The 10,682-nt window shown below is 45.6% G+C and overlaps 1 non-coding gene across 1 annotated transcript; it reads right to left on the reverse strand.

Moving 5' to 3' along the window:
- Nucleotides 1-8,744: 8,744 nt before the first annotated feature.
- Nucleotides 8,745-8,910, reverse strand: LOC138391188 (small Cajal body-specific RNA 1). The gene has a single exon (XR_011234801.1). It is a non-coding gene; the product is annotated as a small Cajal body-specific RNA 1 (non-coding RNA).
- Between the last annotated feature and the right edge of the window lie 1,772 nt (nucleotides 8,911-10,682).

The following is a 10,682-nucleotide window of genomic DNA, read 5'->3' on the forward strand; positions in this document are numbered from 1 at the left end:
GACCGGGGGCGGGGGGGGGGGAGGAGCACATACAAGGAAGTATGGAAAAGAAAAGCCCAAATATTAGTATTTCAAGATGTTTTCCTCCTACACACATAATCAAATAATTGTAAACAGTGTGGTAGGGTCTGTGGTTAGGGTTGACAGAGTTCCCGGAGTCCAACGGCTGCAGAGAAGAAAGTAGCTGGCTTGGCTGGGCGCAGTAACTCACACCTGTAATCCTAGCACTCTGGGAGGCTGAGGCGGGCAGATCATTTGAGCTCAGGAGTTTAAGACCAGCCTGAGCAAGAGTGAGACCTTGTCTCTACTAAAAATAGAAGAAAATTAGCTGGACAACTAAAAATATATAGAAAAAAATTAGCCAGGCATGGTGGCACATGTCTGTAGTCCCAGCTACTTGGGAGGCTGAGGCAGGAGGATTGCTTGAGCCCAGGAGTTTGAGGTTGCTGTGAGCTAGGCTGACGCCATGGTACTCTAGCCTGGGCAACAGAGTGAGACTCTGTCTCAAAAAAAAAAAAAAAAAGAAAGAAAGTAGCTGGCTCACCTGGCACGTAGTGGGAGGGGACAGCTTGGGGGCCTGTGCAGAGGAAGAGATGCTTGTGGTGAGCCTGGGAGGGAGGGGTAAGAATTTCCAGGGAAACAGGGACATGGGGAGAGCATTCCAGACAGTGTCGACAGGACCGAATGAAGGGACTACGTGCCAAGCAGTATCTTAATAAGTACTTGAAAAATATTAATTAAATCATCACAACCATTTTTATGGCCCAAATTTTTAAAAAGATGAAACTAGGGCACAGACATGGGAAGTCACTGGGCCAAGAATTCCTATCTGTCAAGTGGTGGAGCCGAGATTCAAGTCTGAGAAGCATGGATCCCAAAGCTCTAAGACTCACTCTGTTCTGTGTCTCGGGGCATTGCAGTAGCTTGTTAGGGCAGGTGGGGGCTTTAGCTGAAGGACTGAGCAGGAGAAAGACCTCAGAAGATTGTGCCCACCATCTGAGGGGCTCAGACTTGATCCTGGTAGTAGGGGGTCAGTACAAACTTTGAATCGAGAGAGACATGGGAGATGCAATGAGAAGGAGAATGGATCTGAGGGGGCAGACCAGAGGCAGAGACCACCTAGGAGGGTGTGTTTAACAGAAATGAGGGCGACTTGGCTTCAAGAACGATGACAGTTGGCATGGAGGAGTTCAGGAATGTTAAGTGGGCAGGATGGGTGAAAGATGTCCTCAAAGATGTCCACATCCTAATCCCCAGAGCCTGTGGCTGTCATTTTATATGACAAAAGAGAGCTTGCAGATGTGACTAAAGATCCTGAAATGAGATGTGAAGTTATCTGGGGGGCCCGATGTAACCGGAGTGGGTCTGAGCACAGACACAGAGAGTGAAGTGATGCGGCTACAAGCCAAGAAGTGCAGGCGGCCTCCAGAAGCCGGGAGGGACGAGGAACAGGCTCTTCCCTAGAGCCTCCAGAAGGAAGTGGCCCTGCAGACAGTTTGATTTTAGCCCCGTAAAACTCATTTGAGATTTCTGACCAAGACCACTGTAAGATAATAAATTTGTGTTATTTTAAACCACAAAATTTGTGATTACAGTCGACCCTCGGTATATGCAGGGGATTGGTTCCAGGGCCCACCCCTCCCATGAACACCCAAAGGTGCACATACTCAAAGTCCTGTCGTCTGCCCTTTAGAACCTGCATATATGAAGTGGGCCCTCTGTATACATAGGTTTCACATCCCATGAATCCTGTATTTTTGATCTGCACTTTGTTGAAAAAAGGCCGAGTGTAAGTGGACCTGTGCAGTTCAAGCCCGTGTTGTTTAAGGGTCACCTGTATTTGTTATCAGCAGTAGGAAACTAATAGAGAGGGTTAAGGAAAGGAAGGGTCACAGAAAGGGCTGAGGATGACGGCCAGGAATCTGGCTCGGGTGATGGGGCCGGTGGTGAGACCATTACAGTCAGGACTGAGAAGAGCGAGGAGGGAGCAGTTGGGGAATGGTGGGAGGGTGGTGTGTTCAGCTTTGGACATATCGAGTGTGAAGTGTCCATGGGACATCCGGAGGAGGGTCTGGAACGTAGGATGGAGCTTGGGAGCCACTGGTGTGCACAGGCTCCAGTCTGAGAACTGTTAGGAGACCTCGTGGCCAGCGACATGGGCTTTCCTTTACACCTCATACTCTGCGACACGGGGCCAAGAGTCTCTCCTAAATGCAGCTGTGGGGCACTTAAGCTCCAGTCCTAGCACCCTCCTCACACCTTTCCCTGTTGACAGTGGGTAGAGAAGACTTATTCCAGATGGTAGAAGCCGAAGGGACTCTTCCATGGAGGTACCCAAGTGCCCCCTCTGGTAGCAAACGCAGCCTTCACCTGCCAGGGCCTTGCAGGGCAGTCTACAAGCCAAAGTCCAAGTAGATCAGCTCTGCCCAGTTGCTTATAGGAAAGCTCTATTGACTCCTGAAGAGCCACTCTGTCCCACTGGTCCCTTTGAAGATACCTTTTAGTGTATAAGCTGATTTAACTCAGGCAGTACCTTTGGACAGCACCAGGGTGTTTCCAACAGTAACAGAAATATCTCAGTGGAGTGTCCCATGAGTCAAACTGCACATTTAAGCACCAAATACAAAGTGCATGGGGTAAAAGTTACATATCATTAAAAAAATTTCAAAAGCCTGTTCATCCTGCAGAACAGGTGGGAGCTGAGCCCGAGAGCAGATGAGATCACTCAGGGAGTGCTTGTGGCCTACGAGGGGGAGAGGGCCGAGAAACCGACTTCTACAGGGTGGGCAAAGGAAGGGAAGGGGGACCCAGGACTGATTCACATAGTAGGAACTCAAAGGATGTTTGATGAATGAATGAATTTGTACTTTATCTTCTGTAGAATATAAAAAGGAAAGAAAGAGAATGTGGAAAGATATGTCGATAAAAAAAACAGGTACATGTTTATTATCCAAATAATTGAATTAAGTATTATAAGTGTGAAACTGGATTCTACTCAGAAAGGGCTTAAAATGTAAACAACAGGAATGTAAAGTTATCTCAGGAAAATGATAGTCTGACCAGTGAAAAGAATAAATGCAAATTCCATTACCTTTAAGATAATCTTATAGGCCCATAAAACTAGAAAAAAACAAAAAGAGGCAACCAAGCCCCAAAGCAGTGAGGCTGTGGGAAGGGAGGGCTCCCCCAGCCACAGATGCCAGCACGGGGACACAAGGGGCAGGAGCTATGAACGTGCACACCCTGGAACAAGAGGCCCTGGGGTGCAGTAAAAGAAATCCACTAAGGCAAAAATATGGGCGTTTTATAAGCAAATAGCAGTATCTCAGGAACCCAGGGAAGCACGCTAGGCCTCAGAAGGTCGGAAACTGGAACTGAGAAATCAACAGGAAACCTCTCTTTGTCTCTCTTCCTCGTCTGGGCTCCCCTCCCACATCGGCTTCATTTCTCCTTCTCTGCAGACCAGTCTTCTGTGTTTCGCCGTGTACCCGTTCGTACGCCAGACATGGCTGTTCCATTTCCATGTCCAGGGGTACCCAGCTAAGACCGAGCTGCGATATGAAATTCCCAGGAGTCATCTGATTGGCCCAGCTGGTTGATGTAATAAGCTACGGCCAGGGGGGCCGGATAGTCATTCCTCTAAGGGGGTTACATCTCTAATCCCTTTTTCCTCAGGACATCCTTCATCTCTATGTAATAAATTAGTGAATGTGATAACAAGCTGGGGAGGGGATGCCCTCAGGCAGAGAGATAGCTAACCTCAACCCACCCAAAAGTTCAGAACTCCAGGCCCTGGTTCCAGCCAGAACATCCTGTTAAACTTTTTCCTGCTTCCACATTCCACAGCTAGTTATGCCTTCACAGTCCATTGGCCACATAGCAGCCAGACTTACCTTTTAACATGTAAATCAGATCATATTCTTCCCTGCTAAACAAATAAACCAGAAAACTCTTCAACTCCTTCCTTTGCGATTAGAATAAAATCTAAAATCCTTACCAAGGCCTATCAGGCCCTACCTGATCTAGATTCTGGCTACTTCTCTTTGTCTTGCACAAATCTTCCCCTCATTCTCTCTGCTATAGCCATACTGGCCTTCTTTTTTGTCCTTAAATAGGCCAAGCTCATTCCCACCTCAGGGCCTTTGCACTTGCTGTTCCTTCTGCTCCATATTCTTATACGACTACCTCCACATCATTCTGGACTCAAATGATGCCATCTCTCATCATCTTCATTCCATCTGAAGAAGTAACACCCACCTCAAAACACATATACACCAGTCACTCTTTACCCTATTTTTTAGTTTTTTTCATCATAGGACTTAATGTCTACTGCAATTTTCTTAATTGCATATTTTTTTTCTCTCCCTATTAGAATGTAAGGGACTGGCTGGGCACGGTGGCTCACGCCTGTAATCCTAGCACTCTGGGAGGCCGAGGCGGGAGGATCGCTTGAGCTCAGGAGTTCGAGACCAGCCTGAGCAAGAGTGAGACCCCAACTCTACTAAAAATAGAAAAATTTAGCCAGGCATGGTGGTGCTCGCCTGTAGTCCCAGCTACTCGGGAGGCTGAGGCACGAGGAGCACTTGAGTCCAGGAGTTTGAGGTTGCTCTGAGCTAGGCTAACGCCACAGTACTCTAGTCCAGGCAACAGAGTGAGACTCTGTCTCAAAAAAAAAAAAAAAAAAAAAAAAGAATGTAAGGGACCCAGTCTGTCTCTTCCTTTGATATTCTTCCTAGCAGGAGACCTGAAGCTGGCAGTTAGTAGAGACCAAACAACGCTTGAATGAATGCCTGAATAATTGGGTTTCAATGCCATACCACAAGGCAGTGTAGTACAGCACCTTAGAGCAAAAGCTCTGGAGCCAGACCACCTGGGCTCACCAGCCCCTCACCTCCTACCTGGGTAAATCTGCACAGGTTGTTTAAGCTTATCTGTGTTTCAGTGTGGCCATATGCAAAAGGAGGGATAGGGAATGAGGGAGAGGGAGGGACAGATCCCATGGTACTGTCGTGAGGATTAGATGAGTTCACATGTGACAAGGGTTTAGAAAGGGCTTGCCACCGAGCACTCAACATGTCTTCACTCTTATTCTTTATTAATCATGAGTCCATTTATTTTTGAATTCTTGAAATTCATCTTTCATTGTTCTGCCTTTCATAACTCCTCTTTGATCTTATTTCCATATTTTTATCAGCTTCCTGTGTTCTAGGAGACCATCCGAAGTTTGTTTTCTTTACTAAATTTATCTACTGTGTTCAACCTGGCCTTCCTTGCTTCCATGCATTTTTTAACTTAGCAGCCGTGTCTTTAATCTCCTAATCCTTCCTTATCCTAGATTATGCCCTTTGTGGGATTGCTGGTTCTAAGTTAATTATGTGGCATCTTTGGAATCCTATTGAAACATCAATCAAGTATCACCTACAGTTTCTTCTGTTCCTTGCAGCAGGTCTTTTTCTGAGGTAGGCAGCTCCTCTAAATCTTCAGAGGAATGATAAATCACCCTCTCTGCAACTCAGCTAGAGGGTATTTCTTACTTAATCCTCATGGAAGGAACTCTTGACCTAGGGTGAATGATCATCTTGGTTTATTCCTACCGAGGGTTTCCCAGGAAACAAGACTTTCAGTGCTAACACCAGGAAAGCCCCAGGCAAAATGGGATGAGTTGGTAACTCTACCTCCACCTGTAGGCAGCGTCAAGGAAGAGCTCTGAGGTTAGGCTCAGTGGCTCACTCACACCTGTACTCCTAGCATTTTGGGAAGCCAAAGCGGGGGGATCAATTGAGGCCAGGAGTTCGAGACCAGCCTGGGCAATAGCGAGACCCCCATCTCTATAAAATATTTTTAAAAATTAGCTGGGTGTGGTGGTGTGCACTTGTAGTCCCAGCTATTCAGGAGTCTGAGGCAGGAGGATCACTTGAGCCTAGGAGTTTGAGGTTGCAGTGAGCTATGATGATACCACTGCACTCTAGCTTGGGTGACAGAGGGAAACCCTCTCTCAAAAAAAAAAAAAAAAAACAACAAACAAACTCTGTCATTGTGTCATATTGTGACAAACAGACCTCCAAATCTTTCACAAAAGGAAGAAATTGTTTTCTAGTATTTAGAACTACTAGCTCCTTCCAAGTAGCATTTTAACATGTGATAATCTCTTGGAAATAAAGGGAAAAAAGTTCTTTAACCCTAAACCTCCCTCTAGCAACCATCCTCTCTCCTGCCTTTAACTTAAGATGTTCGCTGTCTCCACTTTCTCTCCTCCTCTTCATTCCTCAAACCACTGAAATGTGGCTTCCACTTTCTAACCCTCAACTGGCCCTTCTCTTACCAAGGTCACCACTGATGTCCTCATCACCAAAATCCAATGGATACTTCCCATTCCTTATTGTGCGTGGCCTCTTGACACATTCTGCCCTGCTGCCCACTCCCTTCTCAAAGCTCTTTGAATTGTACCAATGTTTCTCAAGGTTCTGCTCTAGACTTTTCTCACTACACCCCCTGTTCTAGTGACCTCATCTCCCACAGCTTCAAATACCATCAATGTTGAAGACTTAGAGATCCCTATCTCCAGCCAGAATGCAATCTGGGCTCAACCTGAATATCCAGTTCCTTACTGTATTTTCCATTAGGATTCTCTACAGACAACTCAATCTCGGCAAGTCCCAAACTAAACTTAGCCCAAACCTGCTCTTCCTTCAGTGTTCTCATCTTGGCCAAAGGACTTGGCCACCATCCAATCAACTGCTAAGGTCAGAAACATGAGCTTCATTCTTGACCCCTTCCTCTCTCTCACCTCCTACATTTAATCAAGTCCTATAAATGCTACCTGCTAAGTATCTTAACTGTCCTCCTGCTTCTAGCTGTCTCCAGCCAACCCATTCTCCGCATTGCACCAGAGTGATCTCTCCAGTAAACACATCTGATATTATCTCGGGACTAATGGTCCAAAGGGTCCTCTAAGACCAGGGTCCTGCAGACCTCTCCTGCCTTTCCCCCTAACACTCCCATGCCTGGCTCACTCCAGTTACTCTTTCTGATGTTTTCTTAGACACCATTTCCTCAAGACAGGCTTGCCAGACGCCTCTGGACTGGGTCAGGTAAAATCATGTATGTTCCCTGAACACCTCTATCACAGCATTTATCACATTCATTGAAATAGCATGGAAGGGCCGGGCGCGGTGGCTCACGCCTGTAATCCTAGCTCTCTGGGAGGCCGAGGTGGGCGGATCGTTTGAGCTCAGGAGTTCGAGACCAGCCTGAGCAAGAGCGAGACCCCATCTCTACTAAAAATAGAAAGAATTATATGGACAGCTAAAAATATATATAGAAAAAATTAGCCGGGCATGGTGGCGCATGCCTGTAGTCCCAGCTACTCGGGAGGCTGAGACAGGAGGATCGCTTGAGCTCAGGAGTTTGAGGTTGCTGTGAGCTAGGCTGACGCCACGGCACTCACTCTAGCCTGGGCAACAGAGTGAGACTCTGTCTCAAAAAAAAAAAAAAAAAAAAAAAAAGAAATAGCATGGAAGACTTAAACTCTTTGAAGAATCATCTTGTTCACTGATACATCTCTAGCACCTAGAATGGTAAATAGTAAGTACTCGTTGTTAAGTCTGTTGAACAAATTAACAAACAGACATTCCTAATCATAAAGCTCTAATCTGTTTATTAGACTCCCAAAGTCCTCTACTTGCCTTTATGTTAGTCCAGTTCCAGTTACCAAGCACCTGATGAAAAATACAACCACTTTGTTGGAGTGCTTATTCAAAAGAGCTAGAAGCAGCACAATACAATAAAAAGAACACTCCTAAACTAGGAGACCAGGGCTCCAGGCATACCAACTTTTTGTGCTGCTGTTGGTGACTCGCTTAGCCTCCCTGGGACTCAATTTCTCCATCTGCTAAATAAAGTGGCTAATCTAGATCAGTGATTTTCAGTGTATGCTTCACAAGGGAGGAGACTAAATCAGAGGGACCAAAGGACTGTGTGCCCCATCCAGACGCTCTACTTTGATCTTTATTATATACTGGAATTCATGCATGATTTGAGGGAAGTGGAAAAAAAAAAAAAAAAAGGATCCACAACTAAAACAAGTTTGAAAACAACTGAAACATGATCACTGAATTCTCTGCACCCTTTACATGCTGGCATCTAAAACAACAGAAAGCCATGAATGTCACTAAGAAGATATTAAATAGTTTTTAAAAAGCACCTGAAGCTTCTGATTGCAAAAGCCTGGAGAGGGCAGGCTGGTACTTCCTGGTGTCAGGAACCCACCAGCTTCCAAGCAACTCCATCTCATTATGCAGATATGGCAGGACAGACATTTTTGAATCCACACATAACATTTCTTTAAGTCTTCATCCTCGATCCCCTTGATACTAATGAGGAAGCACAGGCAGAAGACACAGGCCTAAATGGTTTTCCCTTAAGTCTTGCTTTCAGGTGGCTCATCACCCAACTTCTGGTGACTCAAAGTCCGGCCCTAGTCCCACATCTGGTAATGCACTCTCTCAGGGCCCTGGCAGAGACAGGGCCTCCCTTTTGGGTGGGAAGTACTTAGCAGTTAGCTTGTGCTAGTGAGGGTTGTAGTCAGAAGACCTGGGCTTCTCTCCTATCTGCCACTTACTCTGTCACTGCTGTGGACATTTATTGTTTGGTCTACTCAGCACCCATCCCATCCCCACCATCTTTCTGAAAACCCTTTCTTCCCCTAGGCCCAGTCTAGTCATACATTTTTTTTCTTCATCTCTAGTTGTGCCTTTGAGTTATAACTCAGAGTGTATCTTTACACACTGGGCTTAAAAGGCTCATGGCTTTTGTTTTAATATTGCACTTCTTAAACCCAGCTATCACAACACATCACAAGCCTTTGACACAAGACTAGGATATAGATAGCTCGGTTAGTATCAAGTGCTGAAGTTATACAGTTCTCCAGGGAGTGGCCGTGTCCTTAGATGGCAGACTCTCCTGCTTAATCCAAAGGTGGGCAGCAGAATTCAACTCAGAGTCTTTCCCTGAGATTTTTAAACTAGGGGACTCAGTCCACTTCTTTGCAGTGGGCAAAAGCTATAAGATGTTGAGGTGTGGAAGGTTCTAATGACCATTTGAAGAAAGCTGGTTTGCATGGAGAAAAAAGTGAAGTCAGCACACAGAGAAGAGACATGAGCCATACAGGGCTGGAGGTGTCTGAGTCCTTGGTGGCAGTTGTTCCTGAGGCCCAGGTGTACCTTGCCCGTCCTTCGGAAGAGGCTCAGTTGTTTGACTCTTGGATTCCACGAGCCAATAAATCCTCCTTCATACCGAAATTAGTTTAAATTGGCATTTAGTCCATTACAACTGAACACCAAGCCTTTGTTAGAGTCTGTTTCTTCATTTGTAGAAACTACTTCAAAGGTTTTTGACAAGGACGAATGAGATACATAGCTCTGTTAAAATCATACAGAACTATAAATTTGTAAGGAGTGACTATCATAGACATCTGATGATGAAGATAATGGCAAGTACTACCCAGATGGTGTTTGGACTTAGCTTAAGCTCAGCCCTGCTGCAAGAAAAGCAAGTGTCTTCCTGACAAGCAGGCAGTAACTCCACAGTGGGCATCCACTGCTTGTCTGCCCAGGGACCCTCCCCTCCCACCAACCCACACACCCTTCTGGGAATCACTCCACCTCCACTCCATCCATTTGGTCTCCATAGGAACCACCCTATCCTTTCAGGGATTCATCTCCAGCCTGGTTGATGGGACTCAGGGTAAGCAATAGACCCAAGCTGGACTATGGATTCTGTTCCTGGGACCATTAACTGTGGTGAAATACACATAAAATTTACCATCTTAACCATTTTAAGTGTACAGTTCAGTAGTGTTAAGCATATTCACATTGTTGCACAACCAATCTCCAGAACTTTTTCATCTTACAAAACTAAAACTCTAACCCATTAAGCAATTCCCCATTTGCCTGTCCCCCCAGGCCCTGGCAACCACCGAACATTCTATCTCTATGAATCTGACTACTCTACTCTAGATAACCTCACATAAGTGGGATCATACCATAAATTTGTCTTTTTGTGACTGGCTTATTTCATTCAGCATGATGTGCTCCATGTTCATCCATGTTGTAGCATGTCAGAATTGCCTTCCTTCTTAAGGCTAAATATTCTACCATATGTATATACCACATTTTATCCATTCATCCCTTCTTAGACACGTGGGTTGCTTCTACCCCTTGGCTATTGTGAATAATGCAGCTTTGTAAAAATATCTCTTGGGAGATCCTGCTTTCCGTTCTTTCGGATATATACCCAGAGTGGGGACTACTGGAACATATGGCAATTCTATTTTTAATTTTTTTGAGGAACTGCCACACCATTTTCCACAGTGGCTGCACCATTTCACTTCTCACCAACAGTGCACAGAGGTCCAATTTACCCACATCTTCACCAACACGTTATTTTTCTGGTTTTTTGACAGTAGCCATCCTAATGGATATGAGGAGTCCTGGGACTTTTTAACTTAGAACCAAAAGAAACATCAGCACAATCTCTCCCCATTTGCAAAGCTGTACGAGGTGAAGCTCAAGCCCTCCCAGCAGCCCCATCTCCTGCCACGTGGAGAAAGCCTATTTGCAGTGAGAGGAGTGAGCTGACCTGCACAGAAGGGAGAGAGGGGGTCGATTAGGTAGTACAAGTTG

Source organism: Eulemur rufifrons, chromosome 8, assembly GCF_041146395.1.
Source record: "Eulemur rufifrons isolate Redbay chromosome 8, OSU_ERuf_1, whole genome shotgun sequence".
In the NCBI taxonomy this organism is placed as follows: domain Eukaryota; kingdom Metazoa; phylum Chordata; class Mammalia; order Primates; family Lemuridae; genus Eulemur; species Eulemur rufifrons.